Here is a 26,929-nt window from a genome sequence, read left to right as displayed (position 1 = left end):
GAATTATGTAGAATGTTGTTACAGTGTAATCATTGGAAAATCCAGTAAAGTTCAGGGATGCACAACTGTCATAAGCAAGTTCTGAGAAACCTCGCGGTTAAACAAATTCAAGTGCATGTTGTCACAATATCAAGAAGAGCGAAGCTTCAATGTCAGAAGTGGGATTCGAACCCACGCCTCCAGAGGAGACTGCGACCTGAACGCAGCGCCTTAGACCGCTCGGCCATCCTGACGTAAACAGTCAGCCTTGTGGAAGTTACAAACTGAGATACTTGGAGACACAAACGTTATAGTCCACATAACACATATAGCACTGTTGAGCCATGGAAACACATACTGGTGGCGCCCACTTTCTGTGCTGACTTTGAAGTCAGCTGTGCAGTTAGTGAGTCAGGGGAGTGTTTGTGACTTTTACGCACAGCGCACCTCAGCACTCAGACACCCCACTCTGTAACTTTGTGTGTGTACAACTGAATTTCAGACAGCTCACATAGTGATTGACAAGTGTTTGTAAAGGGAGCGGTCAAGGTTTGCTGCTTGATTTTATACACCTGTGACTGAAAACAATTATAGCACAGTTTTGGTGTGCCAGAGAAGACGCGCTAATGTTCACATTCCAATCAGCGGAGAAAAACCTCAGGTCCCACCGAGATTTGAACTCGGATCGCTGGATTCAGAGTCCAGAGTGCTAACCATTACACCATGGAACCCCCGTGCGAGTGCGTGAACTGCCTGATCATGGCAACCTGCCAAAAAGTATTCAGCCAATGGGTTCTTTAAGGATACTGTCAATGTGGAGAGGCTGATGCCATTATAGCTCGACAATGATGATCATGCTCAGTCATGAGTGAGCAGAGTGTTGTGACTTATACGCACAAGTATAAGCTCTTTAGTGGCACATAGGAATTCACAATCATTTCTAAAGGCAGAGGTCAAGGTTAGCTGCTTGATTTATACAGTTTTGACTGAAAACACAACTGTAGCACTGTTTCTGTGAACCAGAGAAGACATGAAGTGTGGTTTCACCTCTAAAAACCAGGTCCCACTGAGATTTGAACTCAGATCACTGGATTCAAAGACCATGGAACCACTGCTCAAAAGAAGGCATGACTGCCAGATTGCGGCATTATGTCGACACCATACCAGACTGATATATATATGATTGATTGATTGATTGATTGATGAGTGAGTGAGTGAGTTTGTCTCCACCTGCTGGGCGGCAGGAGTGTTAGGGTGGAGGATGTAGTTGCAAGTTGAGGTGGTGCAGGACAAGCAGAGCAGCAGGTTTGTGAGTGTTTTTGACGTCAATTAAAAAGATAAATAAGGACTGATGAGGCTGCTGTGTGATGTAGAGACAGGTATAAGGGTGTGTATAAAGATTGGGTCTCGCTGTATGCTCAGGCTGCGCTACAGCATCTATTCACAGGCGCGATCCCACTACTGAGCGACACGGGGGCTTTGACCTGCTCCGTCTCCGACCTGGGCCGGTGCACCCCTCCTTAGACGACCTGGTGGTCCCGGGCTCCCCCAGGATCACCATATCAATGCCGAACTTAGTGCGGACACCCGATCGACATAGCCTGCTGCAGCTCAGAGCTCCTGAGCTCAAACGATCCTCCAACCTCAGCCTCCCGGTAGCTTGGATTACAGGCACGCGCCACCGCACCCGGCGAGAAGCAGCTGCGTTCACAGAAAGTTTTACTTTCATTCATGTGAGCTCATCAGGTTAGTGCCCATCATCAGCCAAGATGAAATGATGTAAAAAACAAAAACAAAACAAAACAAAAAAAACCCTAATCATTTCAAAATGAGGAAGTCAGCACAGTAATAACAGGTTGTTGGTTTTTTGTTGTTGTTGTTGTTGTTTTTTGACCAAGCAAAAACATGACATAGGCTTTTTAATAAGCCGAAGGACAGCGTATGTGTGTGTGTGTTTGTATATTATTGTTTTGTGTGTACACTGTCAGAAATACAATAAAAATATTGAAGGATTTTTACTCAGTGTTTACAATTTTCGCAAGTGTCTGATTGAATTGATGACAGCCTCTCATATTTCATGCCATGACATTGGATGGGACCAATCCTTATTTTGGGATAATTGGAGTAAATACCAAAGATTGTTTCAACTTGCTGAAAGTTTTGACTTCACAAAATCAGGTTTTTAGCACATCAGTGTCAATGTGAGCACATTCAAAGATGCACACATTTAGTTGTGCAGCAGTAATCAGCTTCCTGTAGTGAATTTTATTAGAATTATGTAGAATGTTGTTACAGTGTACATCATTGGAAAATCCAGTAAAGTTCAGGGATGCACAACTGTCATAAGCAAGTTCTGAGAAACCTCGCGGTTAAACCAAATTTCAAGTGCATGTTGTCACAATATCAAGAAGAGCGAAGCTTCAATGTCAGAAGTGGGATTCGAACCCACGCCTCCAGAGGAGACTGCGACCTGAACGCAGCGCCTTAGACCGCTCGGCCATCCTGACGTAAACAAGTCAGCCTTGTGGAAGTTACAAACTGAGATACTTGGGTAGACACAAACGTTATAGTCCACATAACACATATAGCAGCTGTTGAGCCATGGAAACACATACTGGTGGCGCCCACTTTCTGTGCTGACTTTGAAGTCAGCTGTGCAGTTAGTGAGTCAGGGGAGTGTTTGTGACTTTTACGCACAAGCGCACCTCAGCACTCAGACACCCCACTCTGTAACTTTGTGTGGTGTACAACTGAATTTCAGACAGCTCACATAGTGATTGACAAGTGTTTGTAAAGGGAGCGGTCAAGGTTTGCTGCTTGATTTTATACACCTGTGACTGAAAACACAATTATAGCACAGTTTTGGTGTGCCAGAGAAGACGCGCTAATGTTTCACATTCCAATCAGCGGAGAAAAACCTCAGGTCCCACCGAGATTTGAACTCGGATCGCTGGATTCAGAGTCCAGAGTGCTAACCATTACACCATGGAACCCCCGTGCGAGTGCGTGAACTGCCTGATCATGGCAACCTGCCAAAAAGTATTCAGCCAATGGGTTCTTTTAAGGATACTGTCATTGTGGAGAGGCTGATGCCATTTATAGCTCGACAATGATGATCATGCTCAGTCAGTGAGTGAGCAGAGTGTTGTGACTTATACGCACAAGTATAAGCTCTTTAGTGGCACATAGGAATTCACAATCATTTCTAAAGGCAGAGGTCAAGGTTAGCTGCTTGATTTTATACAGTTTTGACTGAAAACACAACTGTAGCACTGTTTCTGTGAACCAGAGAAGACATGAAGTGTGGTTTCACCTCTAAAAACCAGGTCCCACTGAGATTTGAACTCAGATCACTGGATTCAAAGACCATGGAACCACTGCTCAAAAGAAGGCATGACTGCCAGATTGCGGCATTATGTCGACACCATACCAGACTGATATATATATGATTGATTGATGATTGATTGAGTGAGTGAGTGAGTTTGTCTCCACCTGCTGGGCGGCAGGAGTGTTTAGGGTGGAGGATGTAGTTGCAAGTTGAGGTGGTGCAGGACAAGCAGAGCAGCAGGTTTGTGAGTGTTTTTGACGTCAATTAAAAAGATAAATAAGGACTGATGAGGCTGCTGTGTGATGTAGAGACAGGTATAAGGGTGTGTATAAAGATTGGGTCTCGCTGTATTGCTCAGGCTGCGCTACAGCATCTATTCACAGGCGCGATCCCACTACTGAGCGACACGGGGGCTTTGACCTGCTCCGTCTCCGACCTGGGCCGGTGCACCCCTCCTTAGACGACCTGGTGGTCCCGGGCTCCCCAGGATCACCATATCAATGCCGAACTTAGTGCGGACACCCGATCGACATAGCCTGCTGCAGCTCAGAGCTCTGAGCTCAAACGATCCTCCAACCTCAGCCTCCCGGTAGCTTGGATTACAGGCACGCGCCACCGCACCCGGCGAGAAGCAGCTGCGTTCACAGAAAGTTTTACTTTCATTCATGTGAGCTCATCAGGTTAGTGCCCATCATCAGCCAAGATGAAATGATGTAAAAAACAAAAAACAAAACAAAACAAAAAAAACCCCTAATCATTTCAAAATGAGGAAGTCAGCACAGTAATAACAGGTTGTTGGTTTTTTGTTGTTGTTGTTGTTGTTTTTGACCAAGCAAAACATGACATAGCCTTTTTAATAAGCCGAAGGACAGCGTATGTGTGTGTGTGTTTGTATATTATTGTTTTGTGTGTACACTGTCAGAAATACAATAAAAATATTGAAGGATTTTTACTCAGTGTTTACAATTTTCGCAAGTGTCTGATTGAATTGATGACAGCCTCTCATATTTTCATGCCATGACATTGGATGGGACCAATCCTTATTTTGGGATAATTGGAGTAAATACCAAAGATTGTTTCAACTTGCTGAAAGTTTTGACTTCACAAAATCAGGTTTTTAGCACATCAGTGTCAATGTGAGCACATTCAAAGATGCACACATTTAGTTGTGCAGCAGTAATCAGCTTCCTGTAGTGAATTTTATTAGAATTATGTAGAATGTTGTTACAGTGTACATCATTGGAAAATCCAGTAAAGTTCAGGGATGCACAACTGTCATAAGCAAGTTCTGAGAAACCTCGCGGTTAAACCAAATTTCAAGTGCATGTTGTCACAATATCAAGAAGAGCGAAGCTTCAATGTCAGAAGTGGGATTCGAACCCACGCCTCCAGAGGAGACTGCGACCTGAACGCAGCGCCTTAGACCGCTCGGCCATCCTGACGTAAACAAGTCAGCCTTGTGGAAGTTACAAACTGAGATACTTGGGTAGACACAAACGTTATAGTCCACATAACACATATAGCAGCTGTTGAGCCATGGAAACACATACTGGTGGCGCCCACTTTCTGTGCTGACTTTGAAGTCAGCTGTGCAGTTAGTGAGTCAGGGGAGTGTTTGTGACTTTTACGCACAAGCGCACCTCAGCACTCAGACACCCCACTCTGTAACTTTGTGTGGTGTACAACTGAATTTCAGACAGCTCACATAGTGATTGACAAGTGTTTGTAAAGGGAGCGGTCAAGGTTTGCTGCTTGATTTTATACACCTGTGACTGAAAACACAATTATAGCACAGTTTTGGTGTGCCAGAGAAGACGCGCTAATGTTTCACATTCCAATCAGCGGAGAAAAACCTCAGGTCCCACCGAGATTTGAACTCGGATCGCTGGATTCAGAGTCCAGAGTGCTAACCATTACACCATGGAACCCCCGTGCGAGTGTGTGAACTGCCTGATCATGGCAACCTGCCAAAAAGTATTCAGCCAATGGGTTCTTTTAAGGATACTGTCAATTGTGGAGAGGCTGATGCCATTTATAGCTCGACAATGATGATCATGCTCAGTCAGTGAGTGAGCAGAGTGTTTGTGACTTATACGCACAAGTATAAGCTCTTTAGTGGCACATAGGAATTCACAATCATTTCTAAAGGCAGAGGTCAAGGTTAGCTGCTTGATTTTATACAGTTTTGACTGAAAACACAACTGTAGCACTGTTTCTGTGAACCAGAGAAGACATGAAGTGTGGTTTCACCTCTAAAAACCAGGTCCCACTGAGATTTGAACTCAGATCACTGGATTCAAAGACCATGGAACCACTGCTCAAAAGAAGGCATGACTGCCAGATTGCGGCATTATGTCGACACCATACCAGACTGATATATATATGATTGATTGATTGATTGATGAGTGAGTGAGTGAGTTGTCTCCACCTGCTGGGCGGCAGGAGTGTTTAGGGTGGAGGATGTAGTTGCAAGTTGAGGTGGTGCAGGACAAGCAGAGCAGCAGGTTTGTGAGTGTTTTTGACGTCAATTAAAAGATAAATAAGGACTGATGAGGCTGCTGTGTGATGTAGTGACAGGTATAAGGGTGTGTATAAAGATTGGGTCTCGCTGTATTGCTCAGGCTGCGCTACAGCATCTATTCACAGGCGCGATCCCACTACTGAGCGACACGGGGGCTTTGACCTGCTCCGTCTCCGACCTGGGCCGGTGCACCCCTCCTTAGACGACCTGGTGGTCCCGGGCTCCCCCAGGATCACCATATCAATGCCGAACTTAGTGCGGACACCCGATCGACATAGCCTGCTGCAGCTCAGAGCTCCTGAGCTCAAACGATCCTCCAACCTCAGCCTCCCGGTAGCTTGGATTACAGGCACGCGCCACCGCACCCGGCGAGAAGCAGCTGCGTTCACAGAAAGTTTTACTTTCATTCATGTGAGCTCATCAGGTTAGTGCCCATCATCAACCAAGATGAAATGATGTAAAAAAAAAAAAAAGAAAAGAAAAGAAAAAAAACAAAACAACAACAACTAATCATTTCAAAATGAGGAAGTCAGCACAGTAATAACAGGTTGTTGGTTTTTTGTTGTTGTTTTTCTTTTTGACCAAGCAAAAACATGACATAGCCTTTTTAATAAGCCGAAGGACAGCGTATGTGTGTGTGTGTTTGTATATTATTGTTTTGTGTGTACACTGTCAGAAATACAATAAAAATATTGAAGGATTTTTACTCAGTGTTTACAATTTTCGCAAGTGTCTGATTGAATTGATGACAGCCTCTCATATTTTCATGCCATGACATTGGATGGGACCAATCCTTATTTTGGGATAACTGGAGTAAATACCAAAGATTGTTTCAACTTGCTGAAAGTTTTGACTTCACAAAATCAGGTTTTTAGCACATCAGTGTCAATGTGAGCACATTCAAAGATGCACACATTTAGTTGTGCAGCAGTAATCAGCTTCCTGTAGTGAATTTTATTAGAATTATGTAGAATGTTGTTACAGTGTACATCATTCGAAAATCCAGTAAAGTTCAGGGATGAACGGTGCACAACTGTCATAAGCAAGTTCTGAGAAACCTCGCGGTTAAACCAAATTTCAAGTGTATGTTGTCACAATATCAAGAAGAACAAGGCTTCAATGTCAGAAGTGGGATTCGAACCCACGCCTCCAGAGGAGACTGCGACCTGAACGCAGCGCCTTAGACCGCTCGGCCATCCTGACGTAAACAAGTCAGCCTTGTGGAAGTTACAAACTGAGATACTTGGGAAGACACAAACGTTATACTCCACATAACACATATAGCAGCTGTTGAGCCATGGAAACACATACTGGTGGCGCCCACTTTCTGTGCTGACTTTGAAGTCAGCTGTGCAGTTAGTGAGTCAGGGGAGTGTTTGTGACTTTTACGCACAAGCGCACCTCAGCACTCAGACACCCCACTCTGTAACTTTGTGTGGTGTACAACTGAATTTCAGACAGCTCTTTAGTACCACATAGTGATTGGCAAGTGTTTGTAAAGGGAGCGGTCAAGGTTTGCTGCTTGATTTCATACACCTGTGACTGAACACACAATTATAGCACAGTTTTGGTGTGCCAGAGAAGACGCGCTAATGTTTCACATTCCAATCAGCGGAGAAAAACCTCAGGTCCCACCGAGATTTGAACTCGGATCGCTGGATTCAAAGACCATGGAACCACTGCTCAAAAAGAAGGCATGACTGCCAGATTGCGGCATTATGTCGACACCATACCAGACTGATATATATATATATGATTGAGTGAGTGAGTGAGTGAGTGAGTGAGTGAGCTTGTCTCCACCTGCTGGGCGGCAGGAGTGTTTAGGGTGGAGGATGTAGTTGCAAGTTGAGGTGGTGCAGGACAAGCAGAGCAGCAGGTTTGTGAGTGTTTTTGACGTCAATTAAAAAGATAAATAAGGACTGATGAGGCTGCTGTGTGATGTAGAGACAGGTATAAGGGTGTGTATAAAGATTGGGTCTCGCTGTATTGCTCAGGCTGCGCTACAGCATCTATTCACAGGCGCGATCCCACTACTGAGCGACACGGGGGCTTTGACCTGCTCCGTCTCCGACCTGGGCCGGTGCACCCCTCCTTAGACGACCTGGTGGTCCCGGGCTCCCCCAGGATCACCATATCAATGCCGAACTTAGTGCGGACACCCGATCGACATAGCCTGCTGCAGCTCAGAGCTCCGGAGCTCAAACGATCCTCCAACCTCAGCCTCCCGGTAGCTTGGATTACAGGCACGCGCCACCGCACCCGGCGAGAAGCAGCTACGTTCACAGAAAGTTTTACTTTCATTCATGTGAGCTCATCAGGTTAGTGCCCATCATCAACCAAGATGAAATGATGTAAAAAAAAAAAAAAAAAAGAAAAGAAAAAAAACAAAACAACAACAACTAATCATTTCAAAATGAGGAAGTCAGCACAGTAATAACAGGTTGTTGGTTTTTTGTTGTTGTTTTTCTTTTTTGACCAAGCAAAAACATGACATAGCCTTTTTAATAAGCCGAAGGACAGCGTATGTGTGTGTGTGTTTGTATATTATTGTTTTGTGTGTACACTGTCAGAAATACAATAAAAATATTGAAGGATTTTTACTCAGTGTTTACAATTTTCGCAAGTGTCTGATTGAATTGATGACAGCCTCTCATATTTTCATGCCATGACATTGGATGGGACCAATCCTTATTTTGGGATAATTGGAGTAAATACCAAAGATTGTTTCAACTTGCTGAAAGTTTTGACTTCACAAAATCAGGTTTTTAGCACATCAGTGTCAATGTGAGCACATTCAAAGATGCACACATTTAGTTGTGCAGCAGTAATCAGCTTCCTGTAGTGAATTTTATTAGAATTATGTAGAATGTTGTTACAGTGTACATCATTCGAAAATCCAGTAAAGTTCAGGGATGAACGGTGCACAACTGTCATAAGCAAGTTCTGAGAAACCTCGCGGTTAAACCGAATTTCAAGTGCATGTTGTCACAATATCAAGAAGAGCGAAGCTTCAATGTCAGAAGTGGGATTCGAACCCACGCCTCCAGAGGAGACTGCGACCTGAACGCAGCGCCTTAGACCGCTCGGCCATCCTGACGTAAACAAGTCAGCCTTGTGGAAGTTACAAACTGAGATACTTGGGTAGACACAAACGTTATAGTCCACATAACACATATAGCAGCTGTTGAGCCATGGAAACACATACTGGTGGCGCCCACTTTCTGTGCTGACTTTGAAGTCAGCTGTGCAGTTAGTGAGTCAGGGGAGTGTTTGTGACTTTTACGCACAAGCGCACCTCAGCACTCAGACACCCCACTCTGTAACTTTGTGTGGTGTACAACTGAATTTCAGACAGCTCACATAGTGATTGACAAGTGTTTGTAAAGGGAGCGGTCAAGGTTTGCTGCTTGATTTTATACACCTGTGACTGAAAACACAATTATAGCACAGTTTTGGTGTGCCAGAGAAGACGCGCTAATGTTTCACATTCCAATCAGCGGAGAAAAACCTCAGGTCCCACCGAGATTTGAACTCGGATCGCTGGATTCAGAGTCCAGAGTGCTAACCATTACACCATGGAACCCCCGTGCGAGTGCGTGAACTGCCTGATCATGGCAACCTGCCAAAAAGTATTCAGCCAATGGGTTCTTTTAAGGATACTGTCAATTGTGGAGAGGCTGATGCCATTTATAGCTCGAAAATGATGATCATGCTCAGTCAGTGAGTGAGCAGAGTGTTTGTGACTTATACGCACAAGTATAAGCTCTTTAGTGGCACATAGGAATTCACAATCATTTCTAAAGGCAGAGGTCAAGGTTAGCTGCTTGATTTTATACAGTTTTGACTGAAAACACAACTGTAGCACTGTTTCTGTGAACCAGAGAAGACATGAAGTGTGGTTTCACCTCTAAAAACCAGGTCCCACTGAGATTTGAACTCAGATCACTGGATTCAAAGACCATGGAACCACTGCTCAAAAAGAAGGCATGACTGCCAGATTGCGGCATTATGTCGACACCATACCAGACTGATATATATATGATTGATGATTGATTGATTGAGTGAGTGAGTGAGTGAGTGAGTTTGTCTCCACCTGCTGGGCGGCAGGAGTGTTTAGGGTGGAGGATGTAGTTGCAAGTTGAGGTGGTGCAGGACAAGCAGAGCAGCAGGTTTGTGAGTGTTTTTGACGTCAATTAAAAAGATAAATAAGGACTGATGAGGCTGCTGTGTGATGTAGAGACAGGTATAAGGGTGTGTATAAAGATTGGGTCTCGCTGTATTGCTCAGGCTGCGCTACAGCATCTATTCACAGGCGCGATCCCACTACTGAGCGACACGGGGGCTTTGACCTGCTCCGTCTCCGACCTGGGCCGGTGCACCCCTCCTTAGACGACCTGGTGGTCCCGGGCTCCCCCAGGATCACCATATCAATGCCGAACTTAGTGCGGACACCCGATCGACATAGCCTGCTGCAGCTCAGAGCTCCGGAGCTCAAACGATCCTCCAACCTCAGCCTCCCGGTAGCTTGGATTACAGGCACGCGCCACCGCACCCGGCGAGAAGCAGCTACGTTCACAGAAAGTTTTACTTTCATTCATGTGAGCTCATCAGGTTAGTGCCCATCATCAACCAAGATGAAATGATGTAAAAAAAAAAAAAGAAAGAAAAGAAAAAAACAAAACAACAACAACTAATCATTTCAAAATGAGGAAGTCAGCACAGTAATAACAGGTTGTTGGTTTTTTGTTGTTGTTTTTCTTTTTTGACCAAGCAAAAACATGACATAGCCTTTTTAATAAGCCGAAGGACAGCGTATGTGTGTGTGTGTTTGTATATTATTGTTTTGTGTGTACACTGTCAGAAATACAATAAAAATATTGAAGGATTTTTACTCAGTGTTTACAATTTTCGCAAGTGTCTGATTGAATTGATGACAGCCTCTCATATTTTCATGCCATGACATTGGATGGGACCAATCCTTATTTTGGGATAACTGGAGTAAATACCAAAGATTGTTTCAACTTGCTGAAAGTTTTGACTTCACAAAATCAGGTTTTTAGCACATCAGTGTCAATGTGAGCACATTCAAAGATGCACACATTTAGTTGTGCAGCAGTAATCAGCTTCCTGTAGTGAATTTTATTAGAATTATGTAGAATGTTGTTACAGTGTACATCATTCGAAAATCCAGTAAAGTTCAGGGATGCACAACTGTCATAAGCAAGTTCTGAGAAACCTCGCGGTTAAACCAAATTTCAAGTGCATGTTGTCACAATATCAAGAAGAGCGAAGCTTCAATGTCAGAAGTGGGATTCGAACCCACGCCTCCAGAGGAGACTGCGACCTGAACGCAGCGCCTTAGACCGCTCGGCCATCCTGACGTAAACAAGTCAGCCTTGTGGAAGTTACAAACTGAGATACTTGGGTAGACACAAACGTTATAGTCCACATAACACATATAGCAGCTGTTGAGCCATGGAAACACATACTGGTGGCGCCCACTTTCTGTGCTGACTTTGAAGTCAGCTGTGCAGTTAGTGAGTCAGGGGAGTGTTTGTGACTTTTACGCACAAGCGCACCTCAGCACTCAGACACCCCACTCTGTAACTTTGTGTGGTGTACAACTGAATTTCAGACAGCTCACATAGTGATTGACAAGTGTTTGTAAAGGGAGCGGTCAAGGTTTGCTGCTTGATTTTATACACCTGTGACTGAAAACACAATTATAGCACAGTTTTGGTGTGCCAGAGAAGACGCGCTAATGTTTCACATTCCAATCAGCGGAGAAAAACCTCAGGTCCCACCGAGATTTGAACTCGGATCGCTGGATTCAGAGTCCAGAGTGCTAACCATTACACCATGGAACCCCCGTGCGAGTGCGTGAACTGCCTGATCATGGCAACCTGCCAAAAAGTATTCAGCCAATGGGTTCTTTTAAGGATACTGTCAATTGTGGAGAGGCTGATGCCATTTATAGCTCGACAATGATGATCATGCTCAGTCAGTGAGTGAGCAGAGTGTTTGTGACTTATACGCACAAGTATAAGCTCTTTAGTGGCACATAGGAATTCACAATCATTTCTAAAGGCAGAGGTCAAGGTTAGCTGCTTGATTTTATACAGTTTTGACTGAAAACACAACTGTAGCACTGTTTCTGTGAACCAGAGAAGACATGAAGTGTGGTTTCACCTCTAAAAACCAGGTCCCACTGAGATTTGAACTCAGATCACTGGATTCAAAGACCATGGAACCACTGCTCAAAAAGAAGGCATGACTGCCAGATTGCGGCATTATGTCGACACCATACCAGACTGATATATATATGATTGATTGATTGATTGATTGATTGATTGAGTGAGTGAGTGAGTGAGTGAGTGAGTTTGTCTCCACCTGCTGGGCGGCAGGAGTGTTTAGGGTGGAGGATGTAGTTGCAAGTTGAGGTGGTGCAGGACAAGCAGAGCAGCAGGTTTGTGAGTGTTTTTGACGTCAATTAAAAAGATAAATAAGGACTGATGAGGCTGCTGTGTGATGTAGAGACAGGTATAAGGGTGTGTATAAAGATTGGGTCTCGCTGTATTGCTCAGGCTGCGCTACAGCATCTATTCACAGGCGCGATCCCACTACTGAGCGACACGGGGGCTTTGACCTGCTCCGTCTCCGACCTGGGCCGGTGCACCCCTCCTTAGACGACCTGGTGGCCCCGGGCTCCCCCAGGATCACCATATCAATGCCGAACTTAGTGCGGACACCCGATCGACATAGCCTGCTGCAGCTCAGAGCTCCTGAGCTCAAACGATCCTCCAACCTCAGCCTCCCGGTAGCTTGGATTACAGGCACGCGCCACCGCACCCGGCGAGAAGCAGCTGCGTTCACAGAAAGTTTTACTTTCATTCATGTGAGCTCATCAGGTTAGTGCCCATCATCAGCCAAGATGAAATGATGTAAAAAACAAAAAACAAAACAAAACAAAAAAAACCCCTAATCATTTCAAAATGAGGAAGTCAGCACAGTAATAACAGGTTGTTGGTTTTTTGTTGTTGTTGTTGTTGTTTTTTGACCAAGCAAAAACATGACATAGCCTTTTTAATAAGCCGAAGGACAGCGTATGTGTGTGTGTGTTTGTATATTATTGTTTTGTGTGTACACTGTCAGAAATACAATAAAAATATTGAAGGATTTTTACTCAGTGTTTACAATTTTCGCAAGTGTCTGATTGAATCGATGACAGCCTCTCATATTTTCATGCCATGACATTGGATGGGACCAATCCTTATTTTGGGATAACTGGAGTAAATACCAAAGATTGTTTCAACTTGCTGAAAGTTTTGACTTCACAAAATCAGGTTTTTAGCACATCAGTGTCAATGTGAGCACATTCAAAGATGCACACATTTAGTTGTGCAGCAGTAATCAGCTTCCTGTAGTGAATTTTATTAGAATTATGTAGAATGTTGTTACAGTGTACATCATTCGAAAATCCAGTAAAGTTCAGGGATGCACAACTGTCATAAGCAAGTTCTGAGAAACCTCGCGGTTAAACCAAATTTCAAGTGCATGTTGTCACAATATCAAGAAGAGCGAAGCTTCAATGTCAGAAGTGGGATTCGAACCCACGCCTCCAGAGGAGACTGCGACCTGAACGCAGCGCCTTAGACCGCTCGGCCATCCTGACGTAAACAAGTCAGCCTTGTGGAAGTTACAAACTGAGATACTTGGGTAGACACAAACGTTATAGTCCACATAACACATATAGCAGCTGTTGAGCCATGGAAACACATACTGGTGGCGCCCACTTTCTGTGCTGACTTTGAAGTCAGCTGTGCAGTTAGTGAGTCAGGGGAGTGTTTGTGACTTTTACGCACAAGCGCACCTCAGCACTCAGACACCCCACTCTGTAACTTTGTGTGGTGTACAACTGAATTTCAGACAGCTCACATAGTGATTGACAAGTGTTTGTAAAGGGAGCGGTCAAGGTTTGCTGCTTGATTTTATACACCTGTGACTGAAAACACAATTATAGCACAGTTTTGGTGTGCCAGAGAAGACGCGCTAATGTTTCACATTCCAATCAGCGGAGAAAAACCTCAGGTCCCACCGAGATTTGAACTCGGATCGCTGGATTCAGAGTCCAGAGTGCTAACCATTACACCATGGAACCCCCGTGCGAGTGCGTGAACTGCCTGATCATGGCAACCTGCCAAAAAGTATTCAGCCAATGGGTTCTTTTAAGGATACTGTCAATTGTGGAGAGGCTGATGCCATTTATAGCTCGAAAATGATGATCATGCTCAGTCAGTGAGTGAGCAGAGTGTTTGTGACTTATACGCACAAGTATAAGCTCTTTAGTAGCACATAGGAATTCACAATCATTTCTAAAGGCAGAGGTCAAGGTTAGCTGCTTGATTTTATACAGTTTTGACTGAAAACACAACTGTAGCACTGTTTCTGTGAACCAGAGAAGACATGAAGTGTGGTTTCACCTCTAAAAACCAGGTCCCACTGAGATTTGAACTATGTGCACAAAAACAAAAACACCATTACTTCTTATAACTGTGCTGAATTCCTTCTTTTGAAATTATCTGGTTTTTGTTTTTGTTTTTTACAGGATTACATCTTGGCTGAAGATGGGCACTATCCTGATGATGTCACTTGACTGATAGTTAAAACCTCTTTCAGTGAGGTTGCATCTTGCCTGGTGTGGTGGCGCGTTCCTGTAATCTAAGTTGCCGGGAGGCTGAGGTTGGACGTTTGTTTGAGCTCAGGAGCTCTGAGCTACAGCAGGCTATGCTGATCAGGTGTCTGCACTTCCAACTTACTTTAGAAGACATAAATATTATACTTCACAAAACATATAGCTGCTGTTCAGCCATGGAAATCAATACCATGAAGGTCATGGCGCCCTGTTTTGGTGCTGACTTTGAAGTCAGAAGAGGTTTGGAGCTGTGCAGTTAGTGAGTCAACATAGTGATTGACAAGTGTTTGTAAAGGGAGCGGTCAAGGTTTGCTGCTTGATTTTATACACCTGTGACTGAAAACACAATTATAGCACAGTTTCTGTGAACCAGAGAAGATATGAAGTGTGGTTTCACCTCTAAAAACCAGGTCTCACTGAGATTTGAACTCAGATCACTGGATTCAAAGACCATGGAACCACTGCTCAAAAAGAAGGTATGACTGCCAGATTGCGGCATTATGTCAACACCGTACCAGACTGATATATATATATTGTTTTATATACTGTTGATTATAAGATAAAAAATCTATTAAAAAATATAGAAATTATCCCAGTAAAATGCAACACAGTCCCTTCCCTGGCAATCTTTCACTATCATTTCTTTGAGTGTTGATACACCAGGAACGGACAAGGACTGGTTTTGCTGTGTTCTAGTAAAATCTCTCAGTTGTAAATGTCTGTAGAACTGGCTGCGGGCTATGTCATGCTTGACAACAATTTTATCAAAGGGCAACAAGTGTTTATTATCCGGATTATAAAGATCTCCTATTTTTTGTATAACCCCTTTTCACCCCATATTTCAAATCCCCCTTCACCTTCTCCTGGGGGATACTGGTCGTTTCCCCATATCGGATTGAATACTGAGAGTGAATCAACTTCATTGAGGTGAGTCTTAACTTGATGCCACATCCCCAATCATTTTTTTGACCATGGGATTCTTGGTGTTTCTTTTAACCCTTCCCCCAGCAGACAATCTATAATACTCTTAAAACATGCTTTGAATGAAAGAATCAGTGAAAAAATGGCACTTCCAGATGATTTGAAACCAAAACATGAAACATAAGCTGGTACCCACAGTAAAGATTAAATGTAAAAGCAGAATTTAAACATAACTTCGATACGAGTACAGCAAGTGCTGTAGGTAGATTTAACATGTGACTCCAGCACAGGTGCACAAGTGATTTGAGACTGCGCATAACATCTTCATTCAGTAAACTGGCTGAAGGAAGTGGGATTTGAACGCACAATTCCAGGAGAGACTGCAGCCTAAACACAGCACCTGTGGTCGCTTGGCCATCCTGTGTCTTTTTTTGAAGTCTGATCAGGTTAGTATGCTTGTTACTTTGACAATGTTTGTAATTGTCATATTTGTCGCTCCAATTTTCAACAGTTTCTATAATTCCATTTACATGTTTATATGACCATTTTTAACTGATGTGGGGCATGATATGAACAATTAAGACTACATAGGCGGCTGTTTGAAATAATTAAAGTTACAAAACTGTACAGCAGGGGGTGTCAAGATGCCCGGGCGGGCTATGGTGCTGCATTCAAGTCACAGTCACCATTCTGGGTGTGGCTTATTATCCCACTTTTGACTCTTGAATGAAACAGCTGATTTGCACAGTAGTTGAAAAAAAAAAAAATAGAGCTCTTAGTTGTGCAGCTGTCATCTCTACATTCTTGGGGGAGTTGCAATTATTTAGACTGTTATCGCAGCTGATGTGCAGAAGAAAGAAAACATTTACTTTACCCCAAAATCCTGACTCATGCCTGTACTGAAGTCACGCAGTAACTGTGTAAATGTCTAAATGTGCAGACTTGTCCGCTGTGGACAGTTCACTTCTAAAAAAAAATTACCTTTTTACATGACAGTCAAAGCTGTGATCATAAGATGCAAATATTAAACCCAAAGGTTACCTGAATGAATTTCCTAGTTTGAGTTTGTCTCCACCTGCTGGGCATCAGAAGTGTTTAGGATGGAGGATGTATTTGCAGCTGTCCTGCAGGTGGAGGTGGTGCAGGACAAGCAGAGCAGCAGGTTTGTGAGCGTGTTTAACGTTAATTAAAAAGACAAAGACGGGCTGATGAGGATGCTGTGTGATGTAGTGACAGGTATAAGGGTGTGTATAAAGATTGGGTCTCGCTGTATTGCTCAGGCTGCGCTACAGCGTCTAATCACAGGCGTGATCCCACTACTGAGCGACACGGGGGCTTTGACCTGCTCCGTCTCCGACCTGGGCCGGTGCACCCCTCCTTAGACGACCTGGTGGTCCCGGGCTCCCCCAGGATCACCATATCAATGCCGAACTTAGTGCGGACACCCGATCGACATAGCCTGCTGCAGCTCAGAGCTCCTGAGCTCAAACGATCCTCCAACCTCAGCCTCCCGGTAGCTTGGATTACAGGCACGCGCCACCGCACCCGGCGAGAAGCAGCTGCGTTCACAGAAAGTTTTACTTTCATTCATGTGCGCTCATCAGGTTAGTGCCCATCATCAACCAAGATGAAATGATGTAAAAAAAAAACAAAAACAAAACAAAAAACAACAACAACTAATCATTTCAAAATGAGGAAGTCAGCACAGTAATAACAGGTTGTTGGTTTTTTGTTGTTGTTGTTTTGTTTTTTTTGACCAAGCAAAAACATGACATAGCCTTTTTAATAAGCCGAAGGACAGCGTATGTGTGTGTGTGTTTGTATATTATTGTTTTGTGTGTACACTGTCAGAAATACAATAAAAATATTGAAGGATATTTACTCAGTGTTTACAATTTTCGCAAGTGTCTGATTGAATCGATGACAGCCTCTCATATTTTCATGCCATGACATTGGATGGGACCAATCCTTATTTTGGGATAATTGGAGTAAATAACAAAGATTGTTTCAACTTGCTGAAAGTTTTGACTTCACAAAATCAGGTTTTTAGCACATCAGTGTCAATGTGAGCACATTCAAAGATGCACACATTTAGTTGTGCAGCAGTAATCAGCTTCCTGTAGTGAATTTTATTAGAATTATGTAGAATTTTGTTACAGTGTACATCATTGGAAAATCCAGTAAAGTTCAGGGATGAACGGTGCACAACTGTCATAAGCAAGTTCTGAGAAACCTCGTGGTTAAACCAAATTTCAAGTGTATGTTGTCACAATATCAAGAAGAGCAAAGCTTCAATGTCAGAAGTGGGATTCGAACCCACGCCTCCAGAGGAGACTGCGACCTGAACGCAGCGCCTTAGACGCTCGGCCATCCTGACGTAAACAAGTCAGCCTTGTGGAAGTTACAAACTGAGATACTTGGGAAGACACAAACGTTATACTGCACATAACACATATAGCAGCTGTTGAGCCATGGAAACACATACTGGTGGCGCACACTTTCTGTGCTGACTTTGAAGTCAGCTGTGCAGTTAGTGAGTCAGGGGAGTGTTTGTGACTTTTACGCACAAGCGCACCTCAGCACTCAGACACCCCACTCTGTAACTTTGCGTGGTGTACAACTGAATTTCAGACAGCTCACATAGTGATTGACAAGTGTTTGTAAAGGGAGCGGTCAAGGTTTGCTGCTTGATTTTATACACCTGTGACTGAAAACACAATTATAGCACAGTTTTGGTGTGCCAGAGAAGACGCGCTAATGTTTCACATTCCAATCAGCGGAGAAAAACCTCAGGTCCCACCGAGATTTGAACTCGGATCGCTGGATTCAGAGTCCAGAGTGCTAACCATTACACCATGGAACCCCCGTGCGAGTGCGTGAACTGCCTGATCATGGCAACATGCCAAAAAGTATTCAGCCAATGGGTTCTTTTAAGGATACTGTCAATTGTGGAGAGGCTGATGCCATTTATAGCTCGAAAATGATGATCATGCTCAGTCAGTGAGTGAGCAGAGTGTTTGTGACTTATACGCACAAGTATAAGCTCTTTAGTAGCACATAGGAATTCACAATCATTTCTAAAGGCAGAGGTCAAGGTTAGCTGCTTGATTTTATACAGTTTTAACTGAAAACACAACTGTAGCACAGTTTCTGTGAACCAGAGAAGACATGAAGTGTGGTTTCACCTCTAAAAACCAGGTCCCACTGAGATTTGAACTCAGATCACTGGATTCAAAGACCATGGAACCACTGCTCAACAAGAAGGCATGACTGCCAGATTGCGGCATTATGTCGACACCATACCAGACTGATATATATATATATGATTGATTGAGTGAGTGAGTGAGGGAGTGAGTGAGTGAGCTTGTCTCCACCTGCTGGGCGGCAGGAGTGTTTAGGGTGGAGGATGTAGTTGCAAGTTGAGGTGGTGCAGGACAAGCAGAGCAGCAGGTTTGTGAGTGTTTTTGACGTCAATTAAAAAGATAAATAAGGACTGATGAGGCTGCTGTGTGATGTAGAGACAGGTATAAGGGTGTGTATAAAGATTGGGTCTCGCTGTATTGCTCAGGCTGCGCTACAGCATCTATTCACAGGCGCGATCCCACTACTGAGCGACACGGGGGCTTTGACCTGCTCCGTCTCCGACCTGGGCCGGTGCACCCCTCCTTAGATGACCTGGTGGTCCCGGGATCCCCCAGGATCACCATATCAATGCCAAACTTAGTGCGGACACCCGATCGACATAGCCTGCTGCAGCTCAGAGCTCCTGAGCTCAAACGATCCTCCAACCTCAGCCTCCCGGTAGCTTGGATTACAGGCACGCGCCACCGCACCCGGCGAGAAGCAGCTGCGTTCACAGAAAGTTTTACTTTCATTCATGTGAGCTCATCAGGTTAGTGCCCATCATCAGCCAAGATGAAATGATGTAAAAAACAAAAAACAAAACAAAACAAAAAAACCCCTAATCATTTCAAAATGAGGAAGTCAGCACAGTAATAACAGGTTGTTGGTTTTTTGTTGTTGTTGGTGGTGGTTTTTTTTGACCAAGCAAAAACATGACATAGCCTTTTTAATAAGCCGAAGGACAGCGTATGTGTGTGTGTGTTTGTATATTATTGTTTTGTGTGTACACTGTCAGAAATACAATAAAAATATTGAAGGATTTTTACTCAGTGTTTACAATTTTCGCAAGTGTCTGATTGAATCGATGACAGCCTCTCATATTTTCATGCCATGACATTGGATGGGACCAATCCTTATTTTGGGATAATTGGAGTAAATAACAAAGATTGTTTCAACTTGCTGAAAGTTTTGACTTCACAAAATCAGGTTTTTAGCACATCAGTGTCAATGTGAGCACATTCAAAGATGCACACATTTAGTTGTGCAGCAGTAATCAGCTTCCTGTAGTGAATTTATTAGAATTATGTAGAATGTTGTTACAGTGTACATCATTGGAAAATCCAGTAAAGTTCAGGGATGCACAACTGTCATAAGCAAGTTCTGAGAAACCTCGCGGTTAAACCAAATTTCAAGTGCATGTTGTCACAATATCAAGAAGAGCGAAGCTTCAATGTCAGAAGTGGGATTCGAACCCACGCCTCCAGAGGAGACTGCGACCTGAACGCAGCGCCTTAGACCGCTCGGCCATCCTGACGTAAACAAGTCAGCCTTGTGGAAGTTACAAACTGAGATACTTGGGTAGACACAAACGTTATAGTCCACATAACACATATAGCAGCTGTTGAGCCATGGAGAAACATACTGGTGGCGCCCACTTTCTGTGCTGACTTTGAAGTCAGCTGTGCAGTTAGTGAGTCAGGGGAGTGTTTGTGACTTTTACGCACAAGCGCACCTCAGCACTCAGACACCCCACTCTGTAACTTTGCGTGGTGTACAACTGAATTTCAGACAGCTCACATAGTGATTGACAAGTGTTTGTAAAGGGAGCGGTCAAGGTTTGCTGCTTGATTTTATACACCTGTGACTGAAAACACAATTATAGCACAGTTTTGGTGTGCCAGAGAAGACGCGCTAATGTTTCACATTCCAATCAGCGGAGAAAAACCTCAGGTCCCACCGAGATTTGAACTCGGATCGCTGGATTCAGAGTCCAGAGTGCTAACCATTACACCATGGAACCCCCGTGCGAGTGCGTGAACTGCCTGATCATGGCAACATGCCAAAAAGTATTCAGCCAATGGGTTCTTTTAAGGATACTGTCAATTGTGGAGAGGCTGATGCCATTTATAGCTCGAAAATGATGATCATGCTCAGTCAGTGAGTGAGCAGAGTGTTTGTGACTTATACGCACAAGTATAAGCTCTTTAGTGGCACATAGGAATTCACAATCATTTCTAAAGGCAGAGGTCAAGGTTAGCTGCTTGATTTTATACAGTTTTAACTGAAAACACAACTGTAGCACAGTTTCTGTGAACCAGAGAAGACATGAAGTGTGGTTTCACCTCTAAAAACCAGGTCCCACTGAGATTTGAACTCAGATCACTGGATTCAAAGACCATGGAACCACTGCTCAACAAGAAGGCATGACTGCCAGATTGCGGCATTATGTCGACACCATACCAGACTGATATATATATATATGATTGATTGAGTGAGTGAGTGAGGGAGTGAGTGAGTGAGCTTGTCTCCACCTGCTGGGCGGCAGGAGTGTTTAGGGTGGAGGATGTAGTTGCAAGTTGAGGTGGTGCAGGACAAGCAGAGCAGCAGGTTTGTGAGTGTTTTTGACGTCAATTAAAAGATAAATAAGGACTGATGAGGCTGCTGTGTGATGTAGAGACAGGTATAAGGGTGTGTATAAAGATTGGGTCTCGCTGTATTGCTCAGGCTGCGCTACAGCATCTATTCACAGGCGCGATCCCACTACTGAGCGACACGGGGGCTTTGACCTGCTCCGTCTCCGACCTGGGCCGGTGCACCCCTCCTTAGATGACCTGGTGGTCCCGGGATCCCCCAGGATCACCATATCAATGCCAAACTTAGTGCGGACACCCGATCGACATAGCCTGCTGCAGCTCAGAGCTCCTGAGCTCAAACGATCCTCCAACCTCAGCCTCCCGGTAGCTTGGATTACAGGCACGCGCCACCGCACCCGGCGAGAAGCAGCTGCGTTCACAGAAAGTTTTACTTTCATTCATGTGAGCTCATCAGGTTAGTGCCCATCATCAACCAAGATGAAATGATGTAAAAAAAAAAAAAAGAAAAGAAAAGAAAAAAAACAAAACAACAACAACTAATCATTTCAAAATGAGGAAGTCAGCACAGTAATAACAGGTTGTTGGTTTTTTGTTGTTGTTTTTCTTTTTTGACCAAGCAAAAACATGACATAGCCTTTTTAATAAGCCGAAGGACAGCGTATGTGTGTGTGTGTTTGTATATTATTGTTTTGTGTGTACACTGTCAGAAATACAATAAAAATATTGAAGGATTTTTACTCAGTGTTTACAATTTTCGCAAGTGTCTGATTGAATCGATGACAGCCTCTCATATTTTCATGCCATGACATTGGATGGGACCAATCCTTATTTTGGGATAATTGGAGTAAATAACAAAGATTGTTTCAACTTGCTGAAAGTTTTGACTTCACAAAATCAGGTTTTTAGCACATCAGTGTCAATGTGAGCACATTCAAAGATGCACACATTTAGTTGTGCAGCAGTAATCAGCTTCCTGTAGTGAATTTTATTAGAATTATGTAGAATGTTGTTACAGTGTACATCATTGGAAAATCCAGTAAAGTTCAGGGATGCACAACTGTCATAAGCAAGTTCTGAGAAACCTCGCGGTTAAACCAAATTTCAAGTGCATGTTGTCACAATATCAAGAAGAGCGAAGCTTCAATGTCAGAAGTGGGATTCGAACCCACGCCTCCAGAGGAGACTGCGACCTGAACGCAGCGCCTTAGACCGCTCGGCCATCCTGACGTAAACAAGTCAGCCTTGTGGAAGTTACAAACTGAGATACTTGGGTAGACACAAACGTTATAGTCCACATAACACATATAGCAGCTGTTGAGCCATGGAAACACATACTGGTGGCGCCCACTTTCTGTGCTGACTTTGAAGTCAGCTGTGCAGTTAGTGAGTCAGGGGAGTGTTTGTGACTTTTACGCACAAGCGCACCTCAGCACTCAGACACCCCACTCTGTAACTTTGCGTGGTGTACAACTGAATTTCAGACAGCTCACATAGTGATTGACAAGTGTTTGTAAAGGGAGCGGTCAAGGTTTGCTGCTTGATTTTATACACCTGTGACTGAAAACACAATTATAGCACAGTTTTGGTGTGCCAGAGAAGACGCGCTAATGTTTCACATTCCAATCAGCGGAGAAAACCTCAGGTCCCACCGAGATTTGAACTCGGATCGCTGGATTCAGAGTCCAGAGTGCTAACCATTACACCATGGAACCCCCGTGCGAGTGCGTGAACTGCCTGATCATGGCAACATGCCAAAAAGTATTCAGCCAATGGGTTCTTTTAAGGATACTGTCAATTGTGGAGAGGCTGATGCCATTTATAGCTCGAAAATGATGATCATGCTCAGTCAGTGAGTGAGCAGAGTGTTTGTGACTTATACGCACAAGTATAAGCTCTTTAGTGGCACATAGGAATTCACAATCATTTCTAAAGGCAGAGGTCAAGGTTAGCTGCTTGATTTTATACAGTTTTAACTGAAAACACAACTGTAGCACAGTTTCTGTGAACCAGAGAAGACATGAAGTGTGGTTTCACCTCTAAAAACCAGGTCCCACTGAGATTTGAACTCAGATCACTGGATTCAAAGACCATGGAACCACTGCTCAACAAGAAGGCATGACTGCCAGATTGCGGCATTATGTCGACACCATACCAGACTGATATATATATATATGATTGATTGAGTGAGTGAGTGAGTGAGTGAGTGAGTGAGCTTGTCTCCACCTGCTGGGCGGCAGGAGTGTTTAGGGTGGAGGATGTAGTTGCAAGTTGAGGTGGTGCAGGACAAGCAGAGCAGCAGGTTTGTGAGTGTTTTTGACGTCAATTAAAAGATAAATAAGGACTGATGAGGCTGCTGTGTGATGTAGAGACAGGTATAAGGGTGTGTATAAAGATTGGGTCTCGCTGTATTGCTCAGGCTGCGCTACAGCATCTATTCACAGGCGCGATCCCACTACTGAGCGACACGGGGGCTTTGACCTGCTCCGTCTCCGACCTGGGCCGGTGCACCCCTCCTTAGACGACCTGGTGGTCCCGGGCTCCCCCAGGATCACCATATCAATGCCGAACTTAGTGCGGACACCCGATCGACATAGCCTGCTGCAGCTCAGAGCTCCTGAGCTCAAACGATCCTCCAACCTCAGCCTCCCGGTAGCTTGGATTACAGGCACGCGCCACCGCACCCGGCGAGAAGCAGCTGCGTTCACAGAAAGTTTTACTTTCATTCATGTGAGCTCATCAGGTTAGTGCCCATCATCAACCAAGATGAAATGATGTAAAAAAAAAAAAAAAGAAAAGAAAAGAAAAAAAACAAAACAACAACAACTAATCATTTCAAAATGAGGAAGTCAGCACAGTAATAACAGGTTGTTGGTTTTTTGTTGTTGTTTTTCTTTTTTGACCAAGCAAAAACATGACATAGCCTTTTTAATAAGCCGAAGGACAGCGTATGTGTGTGTGTGTTTGTATATTATTGTTTTGTGTGTACACTGTCAGAAATACAATAAAAATATTGAAGGATTTTTACTCAGTGTTTACAATTTTCGCAAGTGTCTGATTGAATTGATGACAGCCTCTCATATTTTCATGCCATGACATTGGATGGGACCAATCCTTATTTTGGGATAACTGGAGTAAATACCAAAGATTGTTTCAACTTGCTGAAAGTTTTGACTTCACAAAATCAGGTTTTTAGCACATCAGTGTCAATGTGAGCACATTCAAAGATGCACACATTTAGTTGTGCAGCAGTAATCAGCTTCCTGTAGTGAATTTTATTAGAATTATGTAGAATGTTGTTACAGTGTACATCATTCGAAAATCCAGTAAAGTTCAGGGATGAACGGTGCACAACTGTCATAAGCAAGTTCTGAGAAACCTCGCGGTTAAACCAAATTTCAAGTGTATGTTGTCACAATATCAAGAAGAACAAGGCTTCAATGTCAGAAGTGGGATTCGAACCCACGCCTCCAGAGGAGACTGCGACCTGAACGCAGCGCCTTAGACCGCTCGGCCATCCTGACGTAAACAAATCAGCCTTGTGGAAGTTACAAACTGAGATACTTGGGAAGACACAAACGTTATACTCCACATAACACATATAGCAGCTGTTGAGCCATGGAAACACATACTGGTGGCGCCCACTTTCTGTGCTGACTTTGAAGTCAGCTGTGCAGTTAGTGAGTCAGGGAGTGTTTGTGACTTTTACGCACAAGCGCACCTCAGCACTCAGACACCCCACTCTGTAACTTTGTGTGGTGTACAACTGAATTTCAGACAGCTCTTTAGTACCACATAGTGATTGGCAAGTGTTTGTAAAGGGAGCGGTCAAGGTTTGCTGCTTGATTTCATACACCTGTGACTGAACACACAATTATAGCACAGTTTTGGTGTGCCAGAGAAGACGCGCTAATGTTTCACATTCCAATCAGCGGAGAAAAACCTCAGGTCCCACCGAGATTTGAACTCGGATCGCTGGATTCAAAGACCATGGAACCACTGCTCAAAAAGAAGGCATGACTGCCAGATTGCGGCATTATGTCGACACCATACCAGACTGATATATATATATATGATTGAGTGAGTGAGTGAGCTTGTCTCCACCTGCTGGCGGCAGGAGTGTTTAGGGTGGAGGATGTAGTTGCAAGTTGAGGTGGTGCAGGACAAGCAGAGCAGCAGGTTTGTGAGTGTTTTTGACGTCAATTAAAAGATAAATAAGGACTGATGAGGCTGCTGTGTGATGTAGAGACAGGTATAAGGGTGTGTATAAAGATTGGGTCTCGCTGTATTGCTCAGGCTGCGCTACAGCATCTATTCACAGGCGCGATCCCACTACTGAGCAACACGGGGGCTTTGACCTGCTCCGTCTCCGACCTGGGCCGGTGCACCCCTCCTTAGACGACCTGGTGGTCCGGGCTCCCCCAGGATCACCATATCAATGCCGAACTTAGTGCGGACACCCGATCGACATAGCCTGCTGCAGCTCAGAGCTCCGGAGCTCAAACGATCCTCCAACCTCAGCCTCCCGGTAGCTTGGATTACAGGCACGCGCCACCGCACCCGGCGAGAAGCAGCTACGTTCACAGAAAGTTTTACTTTCATTCATGTGAGCTCATCAGGTTAGTGCCCATCATCAACCAAGATGAAATGATGTAAAAAAAAAAAAAGAAAAGAAAAGAAAAAAAACAAAACAACAACAACTAATCATTTCAAAATGAGGAAGTCAGCACAGTAATAACAGGTTGTTGGTTTTTTGTTGTTGTTTTTCTTTTTTGACCAAGCAAAAACATGACATAGCCTTTTTAATAAGCCGAAGGACAGCGTATGTGTGTGTGTGTTTGTATATTATTGTTTTGTGGTACACTGTCAGAAATACAATAAAATATTGAAGGATTTTTACTCAGTGTTTACAATTTTCGCAAGTGTCTGATTGAATTGATGACAGCCTCTCATATTTTCATGCCATGACATTGGATGGGACCAATCCTTATTTTGGGATAATTGGAGTAAATACCAAGATTGTTTCAACTTGCTGAAGTTTTGACTTCACAAAATCAGGTTTTAGCACATCAGTGTCAATGTGAGCACATTCAAGATGCACACATTTAGTTGTGCAGCAGTAATCAGCTTCCTGTAGTGAATTTTATTAGAATTATGTAGAATGTTGTTACAGTGTACATCATTCGAAAATCCAGTAAAGTTCAGGGATGCACAACTGTCATAAGCAAGTTCTGAGAAACCTCGCGGTTAACCAAATTTCAAGTGCATGTGTCACAATATCAGAAGAGCGAAGCTTCAATGTCAGAAGTGGGATTCGAACCCACGCCTCCAGAGGAGACTGCGACCTGAACGCAGCGCCTTAGACCGCTCGGCCATCCTGACGTAAACAAGTCAGCCTTGTGGAAGTTACAAACTGAGATACTTGGGTAGACACAAACGTTATAGTCACATAACACATATAGCAGCTGTTGAGCCATGGAAACACATACTGGTGGCGCCCACTTTCTGTGCTGACTTTGAAGTCAGCTGTGCAGTTAGTGAGTCAGGGGAGTGTTTGTGACTTTTACGCACAAGCGCACCTCAGCACTCAGACACCCCACTCTGTAACTTTGTGTGGTGTACAACTGAATTTCAGACAGCTCACATAGTGATTGACAAGTGTTTGTAAAGGGAGCGGTCAAGGTTTGCTGCTTGATTTTATACACCTGTGACTGAAAACACAATTATAGCACAGTTTTGGTGTGCCAGAGAAGACGCGCTAATGTTTCACATTC

General features: G+C 43.9%; 21 non-coding genes across 21 annotated transcripts; all 21 read right to left on the bottom strand.

The window, feature by feature from the left end:
* Nucleotides 1-150: 150 nt before the first annotated feature.
* trnal-cag (transfer RNA leucine (anticodon CAG)) lies at nt 151-233 on the bottom strand. The gene has a single exon. It is a non-coding gene; the product is annotated as a tRNA-Leu (tRNA).
* A 405-nt stretch (nt 234-638) lies between these two features.
* Nucleotides 639-710, bottom strand: trnaq-cug (transfer RNA glutamine (anticodon CUG)). The gene has a single exon. It is a non-coding gene; the product is annotated as a tRNA-Gln (tRNA).
* A 1,693-nt stretch (nt 711-2,403) lies between these two features.
* Nucleotides 2,404-2,486, bottom strand: trnal-cag (transfer RNA leucine (anticodon CAG)). Its single transcript has one exon. It is a non-coding gene; the product is annotated as a tRNA-Leu (tRNA).
* Nucleotides 2,487-2,900: 414 nt separating this feature from the next.
* On the bottom strand, nt 2,901-2,972 carry trnaq-cug (transfer RNA glutamine (anticodon CUG)). Its single transcript has one exon. It is a non-coding gene; the product is annotated as a tRNA-Gln (tRNA).
* A 1,694-nt stretch (nt 2,973-4,666) lies between these two features.
* Nucleotides 4,667-4,749, bottom strand: trnal-cag (transfer RNA leucine (anticodon CAG)). The gene has a single exon. It is a non-coding gene; the product is annotated as a tRNA-Leu (tRNA).
* A 414-nt stretch (nt 4,750-5,163) lies between these two features.
* Nucleotides 5,164-5,235, bottom strand: trnaq-cug (transfer RNA glutamine (anticodon CUG)). Its single transcript has one exon. It is a non-coding gene; the product is annotated as a tRNA-Gln (tRNA).
* A 1,713-nt stretch (nt 5,236-6,948) lies between these two features.
* Nucleotides 6,949-7,031, bottom strand: trnal-cag (transfer RNA leucine (anticodon CAG)). The gene has a single exon. It is a non-coding gene; the product is annotated as a tRNA-Leu (tRNA).
* Nucleotides 7,032-8,842: 1,811 nt separating this feature from the next.
* On the bottom strand, nt 8,843-8,925 carry trnal-cag (transfer RNA leucine (anticodon CAG)). The gene has a single exon. It is a non-coding gene; the product is annotated as a tRNA-Leu (tRNA).
* Nucleotides 8,926-9,339: 414 nt separating this feature from the next.
* trnaq-cug (transfer RNA glutamine (anticodon CUG)) lies at nt 9,340-9,411 on the bottom strand. Its single transcript has one exon. It is a non-coding gene; the product is annotated as a tRNA-Gln (tRNA).
* Nucleotides 9,412-11,126: 1,715 nt separating this feature from the next.
* On the bottom strand, nt 11,127-11,209 carry trnal-cag (transfer RNA leucine (anticodon CAG)). The gene has a single exon. It is a non-coding gene; the product is annotated as a tRNA-Leu (tRNA).
* A 414-nt stretch (nt 11,210-11,623) lies between these two features.
* On the bottom strand, nt 11,624-11,695 carry trnaq-cug (transfer RNA glutamine (anticodon CUG)). The gene has a single exon. It is a non-coding gene; the product is annotated as a tRNA-Gln (tRNA).
* A 1,722-nt stretch (nt 11,696-13,417) lies between these two features.
* Nucleotides 13,418-13,500, bottom strand: trnal-cag (transfer RNA leucine (anticodon CAG)). Its single transcript has one exon. It is a non-coding gene; the product is annotated as a tRNA-Leu (tRNA).
* A 414-nt stretch (nt 13,501-13,914) lies between these two features.
* On the bottom strand, nt 13,915-13,986 carry trnaq-cug (transfer RNA glutamine (anticodon CUG)). The gene has a single exon. It is a non-coding gene; the product is annotated as a tRNA-Gln (tRNA).
* Nucleotides 13,987-17,736: 3,750 nt separating this feature from the next.
* trnal-cag (transfer RNA leucine (anticodon CAG)) lies at nt 17,737-17,818 on the bottom strand. Its single transcript has one exon. It is a non-coding gene; the product is annotated as a tRNA-Leu (tRNA).
* A 414-nt stretch (nt 17,819-18,232) lies between these two features.
* Nucleotides 18,233-18,304, bottom strand: trnaq-cug (transfer RNA glutamine (anticodon CUG)). Its single transcript has one exon. It is a non-coding gene; the product is annotated as a tRNA-Gln (tRNA).
* A 1,711-nt stretch (nt 18,305-20,015) lies between these two features.
* trnal-cag (transfer RNA leucine (anticodon CAG)) lies at nt 20,016-20,098 on the bottom strand. The gene has a single exon. It is a non-coding gene; the product is annotated as a tRNA-Leu (tRNA).
* Nucleotides 20,099-20,512: 414 nt separating this feature from the next.
* trnaq-cug (transfer RNA glutamine (anticodon CUG)) lies at nt 20,513-20,584 on the bottom strand. The gene has a single exon. It is a non-coding gene; the product is annotated as a tRNA-Gln (tRNA).
* Nucleotides 20,585-22,302: 1,718 nt separating this feature from the next.
* trnal-cag (transfer RNA leucine (anticodon CAG)) lies at nt 22,303-22,385 on the bottom strand. The gene has a single exon. It is a non-coding gene; the product is annotated as a tRNA-Leu (tRNA).
* Nucleotides 22,386-22,798: 413 nt separating this feature from the next.
* trnaq-cug (transfer RNA glutamine (anticodon CUG)) lies at nt 22,799-22,870 on the bottom strand. The gene has a single exon. It is a non-coding gene; the product is annotated as a tRNA-Gln (tRNA).
* A 1,726-nt stretch (nt 22,871-24,596) lies between these two features.
* On the bottom strand, nt 24,597-24,679 carry trnal-cag (transfer RNA leucine (anticodon CAG)). The gene has a single exon. It is a non-coding gene; the product is annotated as a tRNA-Leu (tRNA).
* A 1,775-nt stretch (nt 24,680-26,454) lies between these two features.
* trnal-cag (transfer RNA leucine (anticodon CAG)) lies at nt 26,455-26,537 on the bottom strand. Its single transcript has one exon. It is a non-coding gene; the product is annotated as a tRNA-Leu (tRNA).
* Nucleotides 26,538-26,929: the final 392 nt, after the last annotated feature.

Source organism: Oreochromis niloticus, unplaced genomic scaffold (genome assembly GCF_001858045.2).
Source record: "Oreochromis niloticus isolate F11D_XX unplaced genomic scaffold, O_niloticus_UMD_NMBU tig00000295_pilon, whole genome shotgun sequence".
In the NCBI taxonomy this organism is placed as follows: domain Eukaryota; kingdom Metazoa; phylum Chordata; class Actinopteri; order Cichliformes; family Cichlidae; genus Oreochromis; species Oreochromis niloticus.
This window is presented reverse-complemented; position numbering and strand designations above follow the sequence as displayed.